General features: G+C 39.7%; 1 non-coding gene across 1 annotated transcript; it reads left to right on the top strand.

Moving 5' to 3' along the window:
* The first annotated feature begins 24610 nt into the window (after positions 1-24610).
* On the top strand, positions 24611-24718 carry LOC130971859 (small nucleolar RNA R71). Its single transcript, XR_009083064.1, has one exon. It is a non-coding gene; the product is annotated as a small nucleolar RNA R71 (small nucleolar RNA).
* Positions 24719-25494: the final 776 nt, after the last annotated feature.

Raw genomic sequence — 25494 nt, forward strand, 5'->3', positions numbered from 1 at the left:
TTCCAAGAGGAAGATCTCAAGCTCCTTGTTTTTCTGCATCTTCTCGCCATGGTACAGCTTCAGACGTTGTCCATTAACTTTGATAAGTTCAGAGCTTGAAGGATGGCTTAGGTGATAAACTCCGTATGGTTTAGCCTTCTCTACTCTGTATGGACCTTACCATCTTGATCTCAACTTGCCTGGCATGAGCCTCAGTCGAGATTTGTAGAGGAGGACTAAATCCCCAGGTTGGAACTCTTTGCTCTTGATGTGCTGATCATGTACAGCCTTCATCTTCTCCTTGTATATTCTTGAGTTCTCATAAGCTTCTAGGTGAAGGCTCTCTAGTTCTTGCAGTTGCAACTTCCTTTCAGCTCCGGCTTTCTCAATTCCCATGTTGCACTCCTTGACTGCCCAAAAGGCTCTGTACTCTACTTCAACTGGGAGATGACAAGCTTTTCCATAAACTAAGCGGAAAGGACTCATCCCAATAGGTGTTTTATATGCTGTCCTATATGCCTATAGTACATCTTGTAGCCTGGTGCTCCAGTCTTTTCTATGAGGTTTGACTATCTTCTGCAATATACGCTTTATCTCTCTATTTGACACCTCGGCTTGCCCATTGGTCTAAGGATGGTATGCTGTTGCAACCTTATAAATTATCCCATGCTTCTTCATTAATCCTGTTAGTCTCCTGTTACAAAAATGGGTGCCTTGATCGCTCACGATTGCTCGTGGTGATCTAAAGCAGCAAATAATATGGTTTCTCACAAAGGAAACAACAGTGTTAGCATCATCAGTGTTGGTAGGAATTGCTTCCACCCATTTGGAAACGTAATCCACAGCTAACAATATATAAAAATAACCATTAGAATTTGGGAACGGACCCATGAAGTCAATGCCCCAAACATCAAAAATTTCACAAAAAAGCATAATTTGTTGAGGCATCTCATCCCTCTTGGATATATTACCAAATTTTTGGCATGGGAGACAAGATTTACAAAACTCAACAGCGTCTCTAAAAAGAGTAGGCCATCAGAATCCACAGTCTAAGATCTTTCTAGCTGTTCTTTGAGGGACGAAATGTCCTCCACTCTCAGATGAGTGACAGGCCTCTAAAATGGATTGGAATTCTAATTGAGGCACACAACGTCTAATTACCTGATCAGCGCCACATCTCCATAAATATGGGTCATCCCATATATAATATTTAAACTCGCTTTTCAGCTATGCGGCGGAAATTGGTGAATTAAAAATTATTAAAATATATACGTTGCAAGTATAGTTCTTAACTCACCAGAAATCCACTTACCAATTTAGAAAAGTGTCACAGGAATTTAAAATTAAAATACTGGGAGTATGAATCCCAGGTCGTCTCCCAACGAGTTGCAGAAAAGTGTGCTATTTTATTAATCAGATGTTTTCAAAAAGGTTTGAGTTGAGTAAACAGGAAATAAAATTGGAGAATTTGAATAATGTAAATAAAAGCCTTGACTGGGAGCTGATTAGTTGGAAGCCCCATTATTGTTGGATTACTCTCTAGATTAATTGATAATTAAAGGTTATCCTATTTAGTTATCTCTTACTAGGTAAGGGAAAGTCAAACAAGTTGGAATGCTATGTCCGTTCACAAGTTGCAACCCACTTAATTAAAAGGGATTGGTGTTAGTGACTAGAGGGCAATCCAACAATAAACCCAATTACAATCTTTCTTTCAAGCCTTCCAACTCAAGGGTTCCTTTCAATCAACTCCCCATCAAGTTAGGGAACTACTCGCTCATTGTGAATGTAAAATTCGTAACATATGAAAGGGAATTGAAGAAAGACATTGTAAATAAAGATCAAAATAATCAATTAAAAATAAAAGTAATCCTCGTATTAAATAATCCTAAAAATATTCCAATGGTAAAATTAACAAAGCAAGGGATATGGAGGAGTAAAGCCAAGTAAAGAAAACGAACTAGAATGACGAAGTCTTGATGAGGTAATAACTCTTCTCAGTCTCCCAATGCAAAAAGTGGTAGAAAAATAAAATCCTAAGAACTATGAATGTGTAGAGAGAAAACCTAGAGGAGGAGTAAAAACTAGATCTAAAACTAAAACTCTGTAGAATGAATTGTTGTTTTTGGTTTCTGCATGTTCTCTGGCTCTAGTCTGCTGTTCTGGGCTAAAAACTGGGTCAAAATAGGGCCCAAAATTGCCCCCAGCAAATCTTGCAGATTATGCAGATCGCGCACATCACGCGATCGCGTCATCCATGCGGACGCGTCATTCGCGTTTTTCCCTGCCATGCGTTCGCGTCATCCACGCCTCCGCGTCACTTGTGCTTTTCCATTCCGCGCAGTCGCGTGAGCCATGCGGCCGCGTCACTTCTCACTGGTTATCTCCACAATTTCTTGTGTTCCTTCCATTTTTGCTAGCTTCCCTTCCATTCTCCAACTCATCCATGCCCTATAAAGCCTGAAACACTTAACACACAGATTACGGCATCGAATGGGATAAAGGAGAACTAAAATGCATAATTAAAAAGTCTCTAGGAAGCAGTTTTCAACCATGTAGTAATTTCAGGAAGGAAATATAAATGCATGCTAAATTAATGAATAAGTGGGTAAGGATCTTGATAAAACCACATAATTAAACACAATATAAACCATAAAATAGTGGTTTATCATCCATCAAGAAGAAGACGCCACCATCACTAAGGTGGACTCATTCCTTGTTCTTATTTCTCCGTTTTTCGGTTTTTATGCTATAAGATTGTCTATGTTTGTGTCTTCATTACATGATCATTAGCATTCAGTAACTATGTCCTAAAGCTATGAATAATTCCATAAATCATTTACCTCTCTTAAATGAAAAATGTTTCTAATACAAAAGAATAAGAAGTACATGAATTTCGAATTTATTTTTGAAATTAGTTTAATTATATTGATGTGGTGACAATACTTTTTGTTTTCTGAATGAATGCTTGAACAGTGCATATTTTTTATCTTGTTGTTTATGAATGTTAAAATTGTTGGCTCTTGAAAGAATGATGAACAAGAGAAATGTTATTGATAATCTAAAAAATCATAAAATTGATTCTTGAAGCAAGAAAAAGCAATGAATAGCAAAAGCTTGCGAAAAAAATGGCAAAAAAAAAGAGAAAGAAAAAGAAAAAGCAAGCAGAAAAGCCAATAGCCCTTAAAAATAAAAGGCAAGGGTAAAAAAGGATCGAAGGATTTGAGCATCAATGGATAGGAGGGCCCAAGGAAATAAAATCCAGACCTAAGCGGCTAAATAAAGCTGTCCCTAACCATGTGCTTGTGGCATGCAGGTCCAAGTGAAAAGCTTGAGACTGAGTGGTTAAAGTCGTGATTCAAAGCAAAAAGAGTGTGCTTAAGAACCTAGGACACCTCTAACTGGGGACTTTAGCAAAGCTGAGTCACAATCTGAAAAGGTTCATCCAGTCATGTGTCTGTGGCATTTATGTATCCGGTGGTAATACTGGAAAACAAAGTGCTTAGGGCCACGGCCAAGACTCATAAAAGTAGCTGTGTTCAAGAATCAACATACTTAACTAGTAGAATCAATAACACTATCCGAAATTCTAAGTTCCTAGAGAAGCCAATCATTCTAAACTTCAAAGGAAAAAAATGAGATGCCAAAACTGTTCAGAAGCAAAAAGCTACAAATCCCGCTCATCTAATTAGAATTAATATTCATTGATATTTTGGAATTTATAGTATATTCTCTTCTTTTTATCCTAATTGATTTTTAGTTGCTTGGGGACAAGCAACAATTTAAGTTTGGTGTTGTGATGAGCGGATAATTTATACGCTTTTTAGCATTGTTTTTAGGTAGTTTTTAATATAATCTGGTTACTTTTAGGGATGTTTTCATTAGTTTTTATGATAAATTCACATTTCTGGACTTTACTATGAGCTTGTGTGTTTTTCTGTGATTTCAGGTATTTTCTGGCTGAAATTGAGGGACCTGAGCAAAACTCTGATAAGAAGGCTAACAAAGGACTGCTGATGCTGTTGGATTCTGACCTCCCTACACTCGAAATGGATTTTCCGGAGCTACAGAACTTCAAATGGCGCACTCTTAACGGCGTTGGAAAGTAGACATCCAGAACTTTCCAGAAATATATAATAGTTCATACTTTATTCGAGATTAGATGACACAAACTGGCGCTCAACGCCAGTTCCACGCTGCATTCTGGAGTCAAACGCCAGAAACACGTCACGAAGCAGAGTTAAACGCTAAAAACATGTTACAACTTGGAGTTTAACTCCAAGAGAAGCCTCTACACGTGTAAAGCTCAAGCTCAGCCCAAGCACACACCAAGTGGGCCCTGGAAGTGGATTTCTGCATCAATTACTTAATTCTGTAAACCCTAGTAGCTAGTCTAGTATAAATGGGACATTTTACTATTGTATTAGATGTCTTTGATTGTATAATCTCTTGACCATTCGGTCTTTTGATCATTCATGGGGGCTGGTCATTTGGCCATGCCTGGACCTTCATCACTTATGTATTTTCAATGGTAGAGTTTCTACACATCATAGATTAAGGTGTGGAGCTCTGCTGTACCTCAAGTTTTAATGCAAAGTACCACTATTTTCTATTCAATTCAAGCTTATTCTTATTCTAAGATATTCGTTGCACTTCAACATGACGAATGTGATGATCCGTGACACTCATCATCATTCTCACCTATGAACGCGTGATTGACAACCACTTCCGTTCTACCTTAGACCGAGCACATATCTCTTGGATTCCTTAATCAGAATATTCGTGGTATAAGCTAGAATTGATGGCGGCATTCATGAGAATCCGGAAAGTATAAACCTTGTCTGTGGTATTCCGAGTAGGATTCAGGGATTGAATGAGTGTGACAAGCTTCAAACTTGCGATTGTTGGGCGTGATGACAAACGCAAAAGAATCAATGGATTCTATTCCGGCATGATCGAGAACCGACAGATGATTAGCCGTGCTGTGACAGAGCATTTGGACCATTTTCACTGAGAGGATGGGATGTAGCCATCGACAACGGTGATGCTTTACATACAGCTTGCCATGGAAAGGAGTAAGAAGGATTGGATGAAAGCAGTAGGAAAGCAGAAATTCAGAAGGAACACAACATCTCCATACACTTATCTGAAATTCCCACCATTGAATTACATGAGTAACTCTATCTTTATTTTATGCTTTATTTTATTATTATTTTCGAAAAAACCATTATAACCATTTGAATCCACCTGACTGAGATTTACAAGATGACCATAGTTTGCTTCATACCAACAATCTCCGTGGGATCGACCCTTACTCACGTAAGGTATTACTTGGACGACCCAGTGCACTTGCTGGTTAGTTGTGCGGAGTTATGAAGAAAGTGCTGAGTTAGTAGATGCGCATACCAAGTTGAATGCCATTGTTAGAAATCACAATTTCGTGCACCAATCCTACTAAAAACTACCTAAAATAATGTCAAAAAGCATATAAATTATCCGCTCATCAGTTACGTAGCCATTCAGACACGTTCTCAAGCTCAAAATACACCCTGGAGAAAATCCCCAAGCTGACATGGGGAAGAGAATTCCCCCAAGCTCAATAATATCCATGGGACGAATCCCAAGCTGACATGGAGAGAAGAGACAACACCCCAAGCTGACATGGGGAAAGTAATACCCCAAGCTTAATAATTACCAAGGGAAATATCCCGGCTGACATGGGGACAATGCCCCAAGCTCAAGTTATTCAACCATTTCTTATAATTTATCATTTTCATTCTCAATACTAATTTCATGTCTCTTCTCATCATTCTCAATTTCACTTAACTCATTGATCATACATTTTATTATCCTTGATTAATTAATATCATCAATTCTCAAATTCTTACATTACTCTCTTCCTTGCCTCATACATTTTATAATACTTGTAGAAAATCAATCATTCAAGCCTTAGCATCAGAACTCGTTCATACACACACCTCCCTCTTATACAGTTCGTCGTTTTTAATCTTTACTTCATTCCCAAGTTATCTTTATTTCCTAGCTTCAACTAATTACTAAGCTTACTAATAAGATCCAGGGTTAACAGGGAAAAAAATAGAGGTTTAGAGGTTCGAGACCGTGTTTAAATCATAAAAACACAGGTGCTGAAAAACAGGGTGTGTGCGTGCGTACAGCTTAGAAAGAAAACAAAACGTGTGCGTGCGCATGAATGCGTGCGCACGCATACCAATCAGGAGCTACTTGATGTGTGTGCGCCTCACCTGTGCGAGCGCCACCAGCAGAAAGCATATCCTGGTGTGTGTGTGCGCACAAGGGCGTGCTTACGCACACTTCCTGAGAAACACCAGGTGTGCATGCGCACAAAGGCGTGCGTACGCACAGGTAAAATTTCTGCTTCTGTTGGGTGTGCGCGCACAACAGTGTGCGTCGGCACACACCAGAAAACCTGATTCTGCTGCAACTTTGAAAATTTTACTTTTTCGCATCGGATTTCCGACGTCCATAACTTCCTCTACAGAATACGGTTTTCCGCAAACCTTATATCATTCTCAAGCTTATAAAACATTCTTTAATTTAAAACAAACCTCATTTTCATTCCAAAATTCGAGGAGCAAGTTATGGACTACCAAAGTTCATCAAAAACCACTCTTTACCAAATTACACCAAACCTCATTTTTACCAAAACCACATTTTCCTTTCAAAGCTCATTTCCACTCAACTCAACATACCATAACCATCAATCTAACTAGCCTTTAACCATAGCACAACAATTCCTACAACTTAGCTCATTAACACCACATTTCACCCAACCTTACAAATTTTAGCCAAAAACCAACATATTACTCTATATACACATGTTATCATCATCATGAAATTTCTCCACCATCATTATAACATTATTCATTATGTCAATACCAACAAATCTAAATAAGCACCACTCAATCTCGACCATATCATTACATTGCCATAATTATAAATCCTTTATCCTTCATCATTATACTAGCATATACATATATATACATACATACATACATACATTTAACCCATATTGTCAATTACTCAAGACAAGTCCAACATCAATTTATCCATCAACATCACAAAAACTAATCATTTAACACATTTAACCATTTCAACTTATCTTATAGTGCTCTAGCCTAAGTTTTCACAAAACCTTATATACTAAACGCGCAAAACCTAAACCATACCTTGGCCGATCACTATGTTTGGTCCAAGGCAGCCACACAAGTCATACTCACAGCCCCTCAAGCTTGAAATATCAATCAAAATCTTAGCACCAATCTTCCACCAAGCCTCCAAATGTCCACAATTCAATTCCAATGCATATATATATACACTTAATTCACACCTAATACACATGTACACTTCAAATTCAGATTTCACATAATAAAATCAAGATTTGGCTAGGGTTTAGGTGATCCTTACCGCACCCACACGCATAGCAACTCAAATCCAATAAGCTCCGGAAGCTAAATCGAACCTAAAACACCGAATTTGGCAAGATTTCATCACAAGGGCTCAATTTCACAAATAGAAAGGGGTAAAGAATTTGAAATGGAATTGAGACTTACCAGTGAAATTGATCTGACAAAAATGTAGAGCTCGACGGGCTGGCCACGTGACCGCAAACGGTGTGGCGATCGGAGCTCGAACAAGGAAGTTATGGTGGATGGAAGGATTGATGAGGGTTTCAGAGCTCTCCTCTCCCCCAAATCTGTTCAGCGTTGTCGTTGCTTAATGGGGAGGAAGAAGCCTCTGCCCATTTTTAAGTTATGGGTCTGGTTGGACTCTCGGGTCCAGTTTGGATCTGGTTCAACCGGTTCGGCCTATCCGATCCAATTTTCTGCCAAATTTTTTGAAATTGGTATCAAAACTCTCGTTTTGAAGAGCTCTATCCTAGTTTGATATTAGATTTACATTTTTAATTTTTTCTAATTAAAATTCAGTTTATTGACTAATTATTTACCGATTTTAGCAAGGTTTATACTACTGCCTCTAAATTCAGACCCAAGCAAACAATTATCAGGCCCCCAACAAGTGCAAATCCAACATCAAATCCACCCCCAAATACACTACAAACTCAAAGCACCAGTGGTGCACGAAATTGCAATCACACTTTTTGCAATCCGCACAACTAACCAGCAAGTGCACTGGGTCGTCCAAGTAATACCTTACGTGAGTAAGGGTCGAATCCCACGAAGATTGTTGGCTTGAAGCAAGCTATAGTTATCTTGTTGATCTTAGTCAGGATGCCAATAGGGTTCTTTCATTTTAATTGTAAAAATTCAAAGGGCATAAAATAAATACTTATTGTGCAATAATGGAGAATATGTTGGAGTTTTGGAAACGCTTTGTCTTTTGAATTCCTGTAACATAATGCTTCCTCACTTTCAAAAGTGCAAAGTCCCTTCTATGTCAAGCTGTATGTAGGGTGTCACTGTTGTCAATGGCTACTTCCCATCCTCTCAGTGAAAATGGTCCAAATGCTCTGTCACAGCACGGCTAATCATCTGTTGGTTCTCGATCATGTCGGAATAAGATCCATTGATCCTTTTGCGTCTGTCACTACGCCCAACACTCGCGAGTTTGAAGCTTGTCACAGCCATTCAATCCTTGAATCCTACTCGAAATACCACAGACAATGTTTAGACTTTCCAGATTCTCATGAATGCCGTCATCAATTCTAGCTTATACCACAAAGATTTTGATTAAGGAATCTAAGAGATATTCATTCAATCTAATGTAGAACGGAGGTGGTTGTCAGACACACATTCATGGATTGAGGAAGGTGATGAGTGTCACGGATCACCACCTTCTCCATAGTTAAGCGCGAATGAACATCTTAGATAGGAACACGCATGTTTGAATGGAAAACAGAAATAATTGCATTAATTCATCGAGACGCTGCAGAGCTCCTCACCCCCAACAATGGAGTTTAGAGACTCATGCCGTCAAAGAGTATAAAATTCAGATCTAAAAATGTCATGAGGTACAAAATAAGTCTCTAAAAGTTGTTTAAATACTAAACTAGTAACCTAGGTTTACAGAAAATGAGTAAACTAAGATGGATAGTGCAGAAATCCACTTCTGGGGCCCACTTGGTGTGTGCTGGGGCTGAGACTTAAGCTTTTCACGTGCCTGGGCTGTTTCTGGAGTTGAACGCCAGGTTGTAACCTGTTTCTGGCGTTGAACTCCAACTTGTAACCTGTTTCTAGCGCTGAACGCCAGACTGCAGCATGGAACTGGCGTTGAACGCCAGTTTACGTCATCTATCTTCGTGCAAAGTATGGACTATTATATATTTCTGGAAAGCCCTGGATATCTACTTTCCAACTCGATTGAGAGCGTGCCAATTGGACTTCTGTAGCTCCAAAAAATCCATTCCGAGTGTAGAGAGGTCAGAATCCAACAACATTAGCAGTCCTTTTTCAGCCTGAATCAGATTTTTGCTCAGCTCCCTCAATTTCAGCCAGAAAATACTTGGAATCACAGAAAAACACACAAACTCATAGTAAAGTCCAGAAATATGATTTTTGCCTAAAAACTAATAAAAATATATTAAAAACTAACTAAAACATACTAAAATCTACATGAAATTACCCCAAAAAGTGTATAAAATATCCGCTCATCACAACACCAAACTTAAATTGTTGCTTGTCCTCAAGCAACTAGATAAATAAAATAGGATAAAAAGAAATCAAGAAGCAATAATATCTCAGAGTTTTAAGTGAAGCTCAGATTCTAATTAGATGAGCGGGACTAGTAGCTTTTTGCTCCCAAACAGTTTTGGCATCTCACTGTATCCTTTGAAATTTAGAATGATTGGCATCCATAGGAACTCAGAATTCATATAGTATTATTGATTCTCCTAGTTTAGTATGTTGATTCTTGAACACAGCTACTTCATGAGTCTTGGCCGTGGCCCTAAGCACTTTGTTTTCCAATATTACCACCGGATACATAAATGCCACAGACACATAACTGGGTGAACCTTTTCAGATTGTGACTTAGCTTTGCTAAAGTCCCCAATTAGAGGTGTCTAGAGTTCTTAAGCACACTCTTTTGCTTTGGATCACGACTTTAACCACTCATTCTCAAGTTTTTCACTTGGACCTGCATGCCACAAGCACATGGCTAGGGACAGCTTGATTTAGCCGCTTAGGCCTGGATTTACTTCCTTGGGCCCTCCTATCCATTAATGCTCAAAGCCTTGGATCCTTTTCACCCTTGCCTTTTGGTTTAAAGGGTTATTGGCTTTTTCTACCTCTTTTGCTTTTTTTTTTTTTGCAAGCTTGTTTTTCACTGCTTTTTCTTGCTTCAAGAATCAATTTCATGATTGGTGCACAAAATTGTGATCATTAACAATGGCTCCAAAGATTTGGTGCTCTCAAACGTGAATCACACTTTATCACAACTCCGCACAACTAACCAGCAAGTGTACTTGGTCGTCCAAGTAATACCTTACGTGAGTAAGGGTCGATCCCACAGAGATTGTTGGTATGAAGCAAGCTATGGTCATCTTGTAAATCCCAGTCAGGGGGATTCAAATGTGGTTGGATTAGATATTCAAAAGATAAATAAAATAAACAAGAAATAAAGATAAAGTTACTCATGTACTCCAATGGTGGGAATTTCAGATAGGTGCATGGAGGTGCTGTGTTCCTTCCGAATCTCTACTTTCTTATTACATTCATCTAAGCCTTCTTACTCCTTTTCATGGCAAGCTGTATGTAGGGCATCACCGTTGTCAATGGCTACATCCCATCCTCTCATTGAAAATGGTCCAAATGCTCTGTCAGAGCACGACTAATCATCTGTCGGTTCTCAATCAGGTTGGAGTAGAATCCCTTGATTCTTTTGCGTCTGTCACTAACGCCCAGCCTTCAGGAGTTTGAAGCTCGTCACAGTCATTCAATCCCGGAATCCTACTCTGAATGCCACAGACAAGGTTAGACGTTCCGGATTCCCATGAATGCCGCCATCAATACTAGCTTATACCACGAAGATTCTAATTAAGGAATCCAAGAGATATGCACCCGGTCTAAGGTAGAACGGAAGTGGTTGTCAGTCACGCGCGTTCATAGGTGAGAATGATTATGAGTGTCACGGATCATCACATTCATCAAGTTGAAGTGCAACGAATATCTTAGAACAGGAATAAATCAAATTGGAAAGAAAGTAATAGTAATTGCATTGAAATTTAAGGTACAGCAGAGCTCCACACCCTTAATCTATGGTGTGTAGAAACTCCACCGTTGAAAATACATAAGTGAAAGGTCCAGGCATGGCCGAATGGCCAGCCCCCATGATCTGAGAACTAAACGTTCCAAGATTGAATAATACAATCCCAGATATCTAATAGACTAGTAAAAAGTTCTATTTATACTAAACTAGCTACTAGGGTTTACAGAGGTAAGTAATTGATGCATAAATCCACTTCCAGGGCCCACTTGGTGTATGTTTGGGCTGAGCTTGATCTATCCACGAGCTGAGGCTTCTTTTGGAGCTGAACGCCAAGTTGTAACGTGTTTTGGGCGTTCAACTCTGGTTCGTGACGTGTTTCTGGCGTTTGACTCCAGACAGCAACATGGAACTGGCGTTGAGTGCCAGTTTACGTCGTTTAATCACGAATAAAGTTTGGACTATTATATATTGCTGGAAAGCTCTGGATGTCTACTTTCCAACGCCGTTAAGAGCGCGCCATTTGGAGTTCTGTAGTTCCAGAGTTTTGCTCAGGTCCCTCAATTTCAGCCAGAAAATACCTGAAATCACAGAAAAACACACAAACTCGTAGTAAAGTCCAGAAATGTGAATTTAGCATAAAAACTAATGAAAACATCCCTAAAAGTAACTAGATCATACTAAAAACTACCTAAAAACAATGCCAAAAAGCGTATAAATTATCCGCTCATCAATGATTTTTCATATCATCAATAACATTTCTCTTGTTCATCATTCTTTCAGGAGCCAACAATTTTAACATTCATAAAATTCAATATAAAAAATATACACTGTTCAAGCATTCATTCAGAAGACAAAAAGTATTGCCACCACATATAAATAATTTGAATTTTCCTTATTAAGAACTCGAACCAATTAAATTGCCTCTTTATTCTAAAAATCTACTATTTTATTCATGTTTGATGATGATGAGAAAAATAAATTATAACTTAATTGGAAATAAAATCAAAATAGAGATACTAACTACTACTACTAATATATAACATCTAAGGTAAATTCATAATAAGAACAGTTATTACAGAGTTAAGGCAAAGATTAGGACTCAACAACCTTTATTTTGGGAAGTGGGTGTTCCTCTAGTCTGTGGGGTGCTTGATCCTTCAAGAGATCATTTCTGACGCTTCAGTTCCTTCAAGTCACATCCTTGCTCTTCCTGTTCCCTTAGGTGCCATGATCTTGATGAGTTTTAGCTTAGTGATCATGGCAAATCACACCAAACTTAGAGGTTTGCTTGTCCCAAAGCAAAAGAAAGGAAAAGAGAGGAATAGAAGGAGAGGCAATTTCGAAATTCAAAAGATATGATGAGTTGAAAAAGATATGAGAAGAAATTAAAAAGATTTGAAAAGAATTCAAAAAGATAGATGAGTTTTGAAAAAGATTTGAAAAGAAATTAAAGAAAAATCAAGAAATATATTTAGGATTAAAAATTTTTTGAAATTGAAGTTGAAAGATGAGAGTTTGTAACATGTTTATGCAAGAAATCATGAATTGAAACATGAAAATTGGAAAAAAATTTGAATTGAAAACGAATTTACCTCCTCCCCACCATCCTGGCGTTAAACGCCCAAACGGTGCATGTTTTGGGCGTTTAGCGCCCATGTGTAGCTTCTCCTGGCGTTCAACGCCCAGTTGTTGCTTCTTTCTGGTGTTGAACGCCAGGAAGTCCTTTGTCACTGGGCATTTTTCTGAACGCCCAGGACGCTGTAAATCTGGCGTTGAACGCCCAGAAGGTGCTTCTTTCTGGCGTTCAACGCCCAGAAGATGCTCCTTTCTGACGTTTAACGCCCAGATGGCTATCCTTACTGGCGTTGAATGCCCAGTAGGTGCTTCTTTTGGGCATTCAACGCCCAAAACAGCTTTTACTGGCTTTTTCGCACTAGTGAGCTTCCTTTTTTTGCTGTTTTATCCTCTGAATCCTTCTGTAACTCTGTGAACTTAAGCATTTGCTACTTTACCTTGAAGATACTTGACGTATACCTGTAAAAATCAATTAATTAACAAATAAGCTTTGTAAATGGCTGGGTTGCCTCCTAGCAAGCGCTTCTTTATTGTTTTTAGCTGGACTATTACTGAGCTTTAGTTAAGTCTCAATTTTGAGCATTCTTGCTCAAAATTGCTTTCAAGATAATGTTTGACTCTTTGTCCATTAACAATGAATTTTTTGTTAGAATCATTACCCTAGAGCTCTACCTATCCATATGGTGACACACTTGTAATCACATATGGTCCTCTCCACCGGGACTTCAATTTCCTGGGGAATAATCTGAGCCTAGAATTAAATAGTAGAACTTTCTGCCCTGGCTCAAAGACTCTGGATGACAATTTCTTATCATGCCATCTTTTTGCTTTCTCTTTGTAAATTTTTGCATTCTCGAAAGCATTGAGTCTAAATTCCTCTAGCTCATTTAACTGGAGCAATCATTTTTCTCCAGCTAACTTGGCATCAAGGTTTAGGAATCTGGTTGCCCAGTAGGCCTTATGTTCCAATTCCACTAGCAAGTGACATGCCTTTCCATACACAAGCTGGTATGGAGAGGTCCCTATAGGGATCTTGAATGCTGTTCTGTATGCCCACAGAGCATCATCCAAACTTCTTGCCCAATCCCTTCTACGGTTAATCACAGTCCATTTCAGGATTCTTTTAAGTTCTCTATTAAAGACTTCAGCTTGCCCATTTGTCTGTGGATGATATGGAGTGGCCACCCTGTGGCTAACTCCGTATCGAACCAAAGCAGAGTAAAGTTGTTTATTGTAGAAATGAGTGCCCCCATCACTGATTAATACTCTAGGGGTACCAAATCTGCTGAAGATGTGTTTCTGGAGGAATTTTAGCACTGTCTTAGTGTCATTAGTGGGTGTTGCAATAGCTTTCACCCATTTGGATACATAATCCACTGCCACCAGAATATAAGTGTTTGAGTATGATGGTGGGAAAGACCCCATGAAGTCAATACCCCATACATCAAACAACTCAATCTCCAAGATCCCTTGTTGAGGCATGGCATAACTGTGAGGCAGATTGCCAAATCTTTGGCAACTGTCACAGTTAAGTACAAACACTCGGGAGTCTTTATAGAGAGTAGGCCAGTAGAAGCCGCATTGGAGGACTCTTGTGGCTGTTCGCTCACTTCCAAAATGTCCTCCATACTGTGATCCATGGCAGTGCTAGAGGATCTTCTGTGCTTCTTCTTTAGGCACACATCTACGGATTACTCCGTCTGCACATCTCTTGAAGAGATATGGTTCATCCCAAAGATAGTACTTTGCATCTGTGATCAATTTCTTTGATTGCTGCCTACTGTACTCTTTGGGTATGAACCTCACTGCCTTGTAGTTTGCAATATCTGCAAACCATGGCACTTCCTGGATGGCAAAGAGTTGCCCATCCGGAAAGTTTTCAGAGATCTCAGTAAGAGGGAGGGACGCCCCTTCTATTGGTTCTATTCGGGACAGGTGATCTGCTACTTGGTTCTCTGTCCCTTTTCTGTCTCTTATTTCTATATCAAACTCTTGCAGAAGCAACACCCATCTGATGAGTCTAGGTTTTGAATCCTGCTTTGTGAGTAGATATTTAAGAGCAGCATGGTCAGTGATACAGCTATAAACTTGATAGCTACGATTTTAGGAAATTGCACGATCGGCAAAAATTCCTTCCGGCAAGTGCACCGGTTATCGTCAAGTAAAAACTCACAATAGAGTGAGGTCGAATCCCACAAGGATTGGTTGAGTGAGCAATTCGGATTAGAAGTGTGTTCTAGTTGAGCGAAATCAAGATTTAAATGAGAATTGCGGAATGTAAAATTGGCGGGAAACGTAAATGGCAAGAAATTGAAAGTGCGGAATCTTAAATTGCATGAATTAAAGAGCTAGAAGCTAAATTGATGAAATTAAAAGGGGATCGGGGGGATTGCATGAATTTAATTGCAGAATGTAAAGAGAAAGTGGTAGATCAGAAATGGGGAATTCATTGGGTGTCAGGAGATATTGAGATCTCCGAATCAAAACATTTTTATCCCTTCCTCAACCAATGCATTCATTGGATTTTGCTTGGCAATCTTATATGATTGGATCCCAATCCCTTGGCTCACCAATTCTCTTTAAAAACAAACAAATTCCCAATCCCTTGGTTTAAATGTTCATAAGAAGAGATGATGCTCGATCACTGATTATACCACACAGTTTCATGAACCACAATTTGGTAGGATTACATGTCACAATATCCATCCAAACCCCAATCCAATTCACTGTGAGAAAGCTTCTCTAGCATGAATCCTCCATTCCTTTCCCAAGGTTCCGAAGGATTCTAATTATGGATAGTTTCTTTCCCAAGACAACTAACCAATGGAATTAGATCGAGAAGCTTTCTAACAAAATTCAAGAGAAAAGGTTGAAGAAGAAGATAAAAACTATTATTGATTCATTGAATTACAACAGAGCTCCCTAACCCAATGAAAGGGGTTTAGTGATTCATAGCTCAGAATTCAATTACAAAATATGAAAAGTGATTTCCAAAACTCAAGGTAAATGTCCCCCTCAGGGGCTGGATTCCCCTTCCATCCAGTCTGTTTCAAATGCAGAAACTAAGGCCTTTAAATAGGCTCCCTAAATTACAAAATGAAAATGAAATTAAAAGCAAATTACAATCAAATGAAAATAAACTATTCTAGATGATTCTTGTGGCCTTGATTTGGTGTTGTTGATGGGCCTTGCTTGCTTGAAGGGTAGAGTGACATAATTGATCCAAAAAGGATAATGATCCATTAAACTACACTCAAACGTTGCACCCCCCTTTCTTGAGTCGTCACTTTGTTCTCTAGTCAACCTTGCCAATTTGATGCCAAATATAGACTATTATACCTCGTTGGAAAGCTATGGATGTCAGCTTTCTAACGCAACTGAAAGCATCTCAATTGGATCTCTATAGCTCAAGTTATGCTTGATTGAAGGTGACAAGGTTGCTGGTTGGTTTGACAGCGTTTAAGCCAACGTTTAAGTCACTTAAACGTGCTCGAAAATGCCAATTTTGGGAGCTCAGTTGCATTGTCCACCCCATACTTCTATACATCGTTGGAAAGCTCTGGATGTCTACTTTCCAATGCAACTGGAAGCGCATCATTTGGAGTTCTACAACTCGAGTTATACTCCATGGAAGGTGAAGAGGTCAGCTGGCCTGATTGCATGTTGGTACTATGCTCTTCTATGCACATTACGGGGCTGTTTTCTCCCTCAATTTTTAGTATCCACCATGCATGCCATATATGCTTGGAAAGCTCTAGATGTCTTCTTTCCAATGCATTTGAATCACCTCATTTGGAGTTTTGTAGCTCAAGTTATTTATGTTTGAAGAAGGCATGGTCAAGCTGTTCCATATAACACGTTTAAGCTCCAGTTTAAGCTTAAACTGGAGCTTAAACGCTGGCACTCCCTGGAGGCACAAGCTCGAGCACGTTTAAGCTCCAGTTTATGCTTAAACTGGAGCTTAAACGTTGGAAGCATCCTGGAGCAATTCCCTTCCTGGCATTTAAGTTCCAGTTTAAGCTTAAACTGGAACTGGAACTTAAACGCCACAAATGATATCCAGGCTTCCTTCATTGATTTTTGTTGCTTCTTTGCCTAGCCTCTTCTTCCCTGAAATCATCCAAACAACTGCATCAAAGTCTTGCTAAAATTCATGAGAATTCTTCCATTCATAGCATTCAAGGAATATAACTAAAAACTCATGGAATTTGCATCAAAATCTTCATGTTTGAATGATTTAAGACAAGCATGACTATTTGGCCCAAATGATTACTTAAGGCTCAAGAAAATGCATAAAACAACTAAAACTAACAGAAAAATGCTAGTGAAACTAGCCTAAGATGCCTTGGCATCACAACACCAAACTTAATCCTTGCTTGTCCCCAAGCAAGTTCTGAATTATCGAGAAGAAAGAATGAAACAGAAAGTAAATTCATTAGCCATATCAGTAAGTAATTGACATTGATTAATGGGGTGTTCATGCAGAAAGTTGTTGCAGCATCACTTTATTGTTTCTTAGGTAAGAATGTCACTTTTTATGTTTCCACTAAAACACTGCTATGGCCTCTTGTTATTCACATATCCTTGGCAAGTTTCTTTTCTTTGTTTTTCTTTTTCTTTGAGCTTATTTGCTCCTTGTTGCTCAGTGTCATGTGTTGCACAAGCTTTTGACATTTTTCTTTCCTTATCAGTGCTCACACATATCCACCACAGGCACTTTAGTTTACATTTCTTCACAAGATATTGGTGCCCAGCACCTCTTTGTGTAACTAAATGTTTTGTAGCTAGGTTGCTCTTGATAATGGACTTTTGGTTGATAATCCCGGGTTAGTTAACCCAAGTTACCAAGTGTTGAAACACTCCACAGAACCTATTCATCCAAGCAGATCCTAGTACATAAACACCACAGGCATATGTCTCAGAAGTTCAAACCATTGGTGCCTAGCTTTATTTTTCTTAATTCTTTTGCTTTTTGGCTACCTTTCTCATTGGCTTTTTTTTTCTTTTTTTTTTTCTTTCTTTCCCTTGGCCAAGGACATTTATTTACCAAGATCCATAGACAGCATCCTAATTTCCACTAAAAGTGACAATTCTAACTTTATTTCTTAGTGAGCTGACTATTCAATCAAACATGCATACCACCACTTAATCTTATTTGATTTCTTACCAAATGGAATTGAGTTACTTTTGTTCAAACTTTTCTTTTTTTTTTTTTGAAACAGAACAAACAGGGCAAGCATACATTTAAGCAAGTGAAGTTTATCCAGACACTTAGACTATCACTTATTTGGAAATTAAACAAACAGACAAACAAAAACTGCAATGACTCAAACTTAAAGCAGGGGTGCATGCAAACTTCCAATATCAGCAATTCAAAGTACAAGCAATTAAGTGACAATACAACCTTTTAGCATCTTCTTTGTTGTTCATCATCCTTCCTAGCCTTGGTGTTCTCTTTGATGATGATGTATATTCCTTCCATGAGATTGATTGTCTTCCTGCAAAGCTATTAGAAGTTGCTTGTTCCCCAAGCACTTTGAGAATTGGTTAGCATGTATGTATGTTTGTAGGTGGTGCGCGAAATTGTGAACAATACTTTTTCACAACTCAAATAATCCCCAGTAATGGCTCCAAGAACTTGGTGGCTCAATACCATGGCATTACACAACTTCGCACAACTAACCAGCAAGTGCACTGGGTCGTCCAAGTAATAAACCTTACGTGAGTAAGGGTCGATCCCACGGAGATTGTTAGTATTGAAGCAAGCTATGGTCATCTTGTAAATCTTAGTCAGGCAAACTCAGATGTATATGGTGATGAACGAAAATAACATAAAAGATAAGGATAGAGATACTTATGTAATTCATTGGTGTAAGAGCTTCAGACAAGTGTATGAAGATGCCTTCCCTTCCGTCTCTCTGCTTTCCTAATGCCTTTATCCAATCCTTTCTTACTCCTTTCCATGGCAAGCTCGTGTAAGGTTTCACTGTTGTCAGCAGCTACCTCCCATCCGCGCAGTGAAAGCTAATGCACACACTCTGTCACAGTGCTGCCAATCACCGGTTTGGTTCCCTCCCCTACCGGAATAGAATAACTCTTTTGCGTCTGTCACTAACGCCCAGTAGGTTACAGGTTTGAAGCACGTCACAGTCATTCAATCATTGAATCCTACTCAGAATACCACAGACAAGGTTAGACCTTCCGGATTCTCTTGAATGCTGCCATCAGTTCTTGCCTATACCACGAAGACTCTGATCTCACGGAATGGTTGGCTCGTTTGTCAGGCGAGCACTCGGTTGTCAGGCGATCAACCATGCATCGTGCAATCCGGAATCCAAGAGATATTCACTAAGCCTCAAATGCTTGTAGAACAAGAGTGGTTGTCAGTCACCTTGTTCATAGATGAGAATGATGATGAGTGTCAATCATCACCTTCATCAAGTTGAAGAACAAGTGATATCTTGGTAAAAGAACAAGCGGAATTGAATGGAAGAACTATAGTAATTGCATTAATACTCGAGGTACAGCAGAGCTCCACACCTTAGTCTATGGTGTGTAGAAACTCCACCGTTGAAAATACATAAGAACAAGGTCTAGGCATGGCCGTGAGGCCAGCCTCCCCAAAGTGATCAAAGGATCAAAAATAATCCAAAGATGAAAATACAATAGTAAAAGGTCCTACTTATAGAAAACTAGTAGCCTAAGGTGTACAAAGATGAGTAAATGACATAAAAATCCACTTCCGGGCCCACTTGGTGTGTGCTTGGGCTGAGCATTGAAGCTTTTATGTGTAGAGACGTTTTCTGGAGTTAAACGCCAGCTTTCATGCCAGTTTGGGCGTTTAACTCCCAATTAGGTGCCAGTTCCGGCGTTTAACGCTGGAATTTCTGTAGGTGACTTTGAACGCCGGTTTGGGCCATCAAATCTTGGGCAAAGTATGGACTATCATATATTGCTGGAAAGCCCAGGATGTCTACTTTCCAACGCCGTTGAAAGCGCGCCAATTGGGCTTCTGTAGCTCCAGAAAATCCACTTCGAGTGCAGGGAGGTCAGAATCCAACAGCATCTGCAGTCCTTTTTAGTCTCTGAATCAGATTTTTGCTCAGGTCCCTCAATTTCAGCCAGAAAATACCTGAAATCACAGAAAAACACACAAACTCGTAGTAAAGTCCAGAAAAGTGAATTTTAGCTAAAAACTAATAAAAATATACTAAAAACTAACTAGATCATATAAAAAACATACTAAAAACAATGCCAAAAAGCATACAAATCATCCGCTCATCACAACACCAAACTTAAATTGTTGCTTGTCCCCAAGCAACTGAAAATCAAATTAGATAAAAGGAAGAGAATATGCAATGAATTCCAAAAACATCTGTGAAGATCAGTATTAATTAGATGAGCGGGGCTTTTAACTTTTTGCCTCTGAACAGTTTTGGCATCTCAATCTATCCTTTGAAATTCAGAATGGTTGGCTTCTTTAGGAACTTAGAATCCAGATAGTGTTAATGATTCTCCTAGTAAAGTATGATGATTCTTGAACATAGCTATTTATTGAGTCTTGGCTGTGGCCCAAAGCACTCTGTCTTTCCAGTATTACCACCGGATACATACATGCCACAGACACATAATTGGGTGAACCTTTTCAGATTGTGACTTAGCTTTGCTAAAGTCCCCAATTAGAGGTGTCCAGGGTTCTTAAGCACACTCTTATTTGCCTTGGATCACACTCTTATTATTATTTTTTTTTTTTCGTTTTCTTTTTTTTTCTCTTTTTTTTCGGTTTTTTTTTTTTTTTTTTTGAATAGCAATGCTTTTTCTTGCTTCAAGAATCATTTTATTGATTTTTCAGATCCTCAATAACATGTCTCCTTTTTCATCATTCTTTCAAGAGCCAACATTCATGAACCACAAATTCAAGATACATATGCACTGTTTAAGCATACATTCAGAGAACAAAAATATTGCCACCACATCAAAATAATTAAACTATTATAAAATTCAAAATTCATGCAATTCTTCCTTTTTCAATTAAGCACATTTTTATTCAAGAAAGGTGATGGATTCATAGGACATTCATAACTTTAAGGCATAGACACTAAGACACTAATGATCATAAGACACAAGCATGGATAACATAAAGCACTAAAATTCGAAAACAAAGGAATAAAGAACAAGGAAATCAAGGAATGGGTCCACCTCAGTGATGGCGGCTCTTCCTTGCTTTTGAAGGTCCTATGGAGTGCTTGAGCTCCTCAATGTCTCTTCCTTGCCTTTGTTGCTCCTCTCTCATGATTCTTTGTTCTTCTCTAATTTCATGGAGGAGAATGGAGTGTTCTTGGTGCTCCACCCTTAGTTGTCCCATATTGGAACTCAACTCTCCTAGGGAGGTGTTTAGTTGCCCCCAATAGTCTTGTGGAGGAAAATTCATCCCTTGAGGAATCTCAGGGATCTCATGATGAGTGGGATCTCTTGTGTACTCCATCCTTTTCTTAGTGATGGGCTTGTCCTCATCAATGGTGATGTCTCCCTCTATGTCAACTCCCACTGAATAACAGAGGTGACAAATGAGGTGAGGAAAGGCTAACCTTGCCAAGGTAGAGGTCTTGTCCGCCACCCTATAGAGTTCTTGGGCTATAACCTCATGAACCTCTATTTCTTCTCCAATCATGATGCTATGGATCATGATAGCCCGGTCTATGGTAACTTCGGACCGGTTGCTAGTGGGAATGATTGAGCGTTGTATGAACTCTAACCATCCTCTAGCCACGGGTTTGAGGTCATGCCTTCTCAATTGGACCGGCTTTCCTCTTGAATCTTGCTTCCATTGTGCGCCCTCTTCACATATGACTGTGAGGACTTGGTCCAACCTTTGATCAAAGTTGACCCTTCTAGTGTAAGGATGCTCATCTCCTTGCATCATAGGCAAGTTGAACGCCACCCTCACACTTTCCGGACTAAAATCCAAGTATTTCCCCCGAACCATAGTAAGATAATTCTTTGGATCCGGGTTCACACTTTGGTCATGGTTCTTGGTGATCCATGCATTGGCATAGAACTCTTGAACCATCAAGATTCCGACTTGTTGAATGGGGTTGGTAAGTACTTCCCAACCTCTTCTTCGGATCTCATGGCGGATCTCCGGATATTCACCCTTTTTGAGTGAAAAGGGGACTTCGGGGATCACCTTCTTCAAGGCCACAACTTCATAGAAGTGGTCTTGATGCACCCTTGAGAGGAATCTATCCATCTCCCATGACTCGGAGGTGGAAGCCTTTGCCTTCCCTTTCCTCTTTCTAGAGGTTTCTCCGGCCTTGGATGCCATAAATGGTTATGGAAAAACGAAAAAGCAACGCTTTCACCACACCAAACTTAAAATGTTTGCTCGTCCTCGAGCAAAAGAAGAAAGAAGAAAGAAGAAGAAGAAGAAATGAGGAAGAGCGAGATGGTGGTGTATTCGGCCAAGGAGGGGGAGAAGTGGTGTTTAGGTAGTGGGAAAATGAAGGGGTAAAGAGGGGTTTATATAGGAAAGAGGGGGATGAGGGTTCGGCCATTTGAGGGTGGGTTTGGGAGGGAAAGTGGTTTGAATTTGAAGGGTGAGGTTGGTGGGGTTTTATGAAGGATGGATGTGAGTGGTGAAGAGAAAGATGGGATTTGATAGGTGAGGGGTTTTTGGAGAAGAGGTGTTGAGGTGATTAGTGAATGGGGGAAGAAGAGAGAGAGTGATGGTAGGGTCCTGTGGGGTCCACAGATCCTGTAGTGTCAAGGAAAAGGCATCCTTGCACCAAATGGCATCAAAATCCACGTTTTGAGCCTTTTCTGGCGTTAAACGCCGGGCTGGTGCCCATTCCTGGCGTTTAACGCCAGGTTTTTGCCCTTTACTAGCGTTTAACGCCAGTCTGGTGCCCCTTTCTGGCGTTAAACGCCCAGAAGGGTGCCAGACTGGGCGTTAAACGCCCAACTGCTAGGCTGACTGGCGTTTGAACGCCAGCAGCATCTTCCTCCAGGGTGTGCTGTTTTTCTTCCTGTTTTTCATTTTGTTTTTGCTTTTTTTCATTGTTTTTGTGACTTCTTATGATCATCAACCTAAAAAAGATAAAATAACAAAAGAAAATAATTAATTATAAAACATTGGGTTGCCTCCCAACAAGCGCTTCTTTACTGTCATTAGCTTGACAGAGGACTCTCATGGAGCCTCAGAGATGCTCAGAACCGTGTTGGAACTTCCCAACACCAAACTTAGAGTTTGATTGTGGCCTCCCAATACCAAACTTAGAGTCTGACTGTGGGGGCTCTGTTTGGCTCTGTTTTGAGAGAAGCTCTTCATGCTTCTTTTCCATGATGACAGAGGGATATCCTTGGGCCTTAAACACCAAGGATTCTTCATTCACTTGAATGATCATCTCTCCTCTATCAACATCAATTACAGCCTTTGCTGTGGCTAGGAAGGGTCTGCAAAGGATGATTGATTCATCCATGCACTTCCCAGTCTCTAGGACTATGAAATCAGTAGGAATGTAATGGTCTTCAACCTTAACCAGAACATCCTCTACAAGTCCATAGGCTTGTTTTCTTGAGTTGTCTGCCATCTCTAGTGAGATTTTTGCAGCTTGCACCTCAAAGATCCCTAATTTCTCCATTACAGAGAGGGGCATGAGGTTTATACTTGACCCCAAGTCACACAAGGCCTTCTTGAAGGTCATGGTGCCTATGGTACAAGGTATAGAAAACTTCCCAGGATCCTGCCTCTTTTGAGGCAATTGCTGCCTAGACAAGTTATCCAGTTCTTTGGTGAGCAAGGGAGATTCATCCTCCCAAGTCTCATTTCCAAATAACTTGTCATTTAGCTTCATGATTGCTCCAAGGTATTTAGCAACTTGCTCTTCAGTGACATACTCATCCTCTTCAGAGGAAGAATACTCATCAGAGCTCATGAATGGCAGAAGTAAGTCCAAGGGAATCTCTATGGTCTCAGTTTGAGCCTCAGATTCCCAAGGTTCCTCATTGGGGAACTCATTGGAGGCCAGTGGACATCCAGTGAGGCCTTCCTCAGTGGCGTTCACTGTCTCTTCTTCCTCCCAGAATTCGGCCATATTTATGGCTTTGCACTCTCCTTTTGGATTTTCTTCAGTGTTACTTGGGAGAGTGCTTGGGGAAGTTCAGTAATTTTCTTGCTCAGCTGACCCACTTGTCCTTCCAAATTCCTAATGGAGGATCTAGTTTCAGTCATGAAACTTTGAGTGGTTTTGATTAGATCAGAGACCATGGTTGCTAAGTCAGAGGTATTCTGCTTAGAGCTCTCTGTCTGTTGCTGAGAAGATGATGGAAAAGGTTTACCATTGTTAAACCTGTTTCTTCCACCATTATTGTTATTGAAACCTTGTTGAGGTCTCTCTTGATTCTTCCATGAGAGATTTGGGTGATTTCTCCATGAAGAATTATAGGTGTTTCCATAGGGTTCTCCTAGGTAATTCACCTCTTCCATGGAAGGGTTCTCAGGATCATAGGCTTCTTCCTCAGATGAAGCTTCCTTAGTACTGCTTGGTGCATTTTGCATTCCAGACAGACTTTGAGAAATCAAATTGACTTGTTGAGTCAATATTTTATTCTGAGCCAAAATGGCATTCAGAGTGTCAATTTCAAGAACTCCTTTCTTCTGACTAGTCCCATTGTTCACAGGATTCCTTTCAGAAGTGTACATGAATTGGTTATTTGCAACCATTTCAATCAGTTCTTGAGCCTCAGTAGGCGTCTTCTTCAGATGAAGAGATCCTCCAGCAGAGCTATCCAAAGACATCTTGGATAGTTCAGAGAGACCATCATAGAAAATACCTATGATGCTCCATTCAGAAAGCATGTCTGAAGGACATCTTCTGATTAATTGTTTGTATCTTTCCCAAGCTTCATAGAGGGATTCTCCATCCTTCTGTCTGAAGGTTTGGACTTCCACTCTAAGCTTACTCCATCTTTGTGGTGGAAAGAACTTTGCCAAGAAGGCATTGACTAGCTTTTCCCAAGAGTCCAGGCTTTCTTTAGGTTGGGAGTCTAACCATATTCTAGCTCTGTCTCTCACAGCAAAAGGGAATAGCATCAGTCTATAGACCTCAGGGTTAACCCCATTAGTCTTGACTGTGTCACAGATTTGCAAGAATTCTGTTGCATTAGAGAAACTAATTGAGGCTTAAGCTCAAAGTTGTTTGCTCCAATGGCAGGGATAGAGATGCTTCTCCCATAGAAATCAGGAGTAGGTGCAGTGAAGTCACCCAGCACTTTCCTTGCATTGTTGGCATTGTTGTTGTTTTCGGCTGCCATGTGTTCTTCTTCCTTGAAGAATTCGGTCAGGTCCTCTAAAGAGAGTTGTGCCTTGGCTTCTCTTAGCTTTCGCTTCAAGGTTCTCTCAGGTTCAGGGTCAGCTTCGACAAGAATGCCTTTGTCTCTGCTCCTGCTCATATGAAAGAGAAGAGAAAAAGAAAATGTGGAATCCTCTATGTCACAGTATAGAGATTCCTTGAAATGTCAGAGGAAAAGAGAAATAGAAAGAAGAAGGAGAAGAAGAATTCGAACTTTAGTTAGATAAGGTTCGAATTGTGCATTCAGAAGGAGTGGTACTCCATAAATAGAAGGATGTGGGAAGGAGGGAAGAGAATTTTCGAAAATTCATTTAAAAGATTTTGAAAACATTTTGAAAATTTGATTGATAATTTTCGAAAATTAAAAGTGAAAAAGAAATCAAGT

The sequence above is a fragment of the Arachis stenosperma genome, chromosome 3 (genome assembly GCF_014773155.1).
Source record: "Arachis stenosperma cultivar V10309 chromosome 3, arast.V10309.gnm1.PFL2, whole genome shotgun sequence".
NCBI classification, from domain to species: Eukaryota; Viridiplantae; Streptophyta; class Magnoliopsida; order Fabales; family Fabaceae; genus Arachis; species Arachis stenosperma.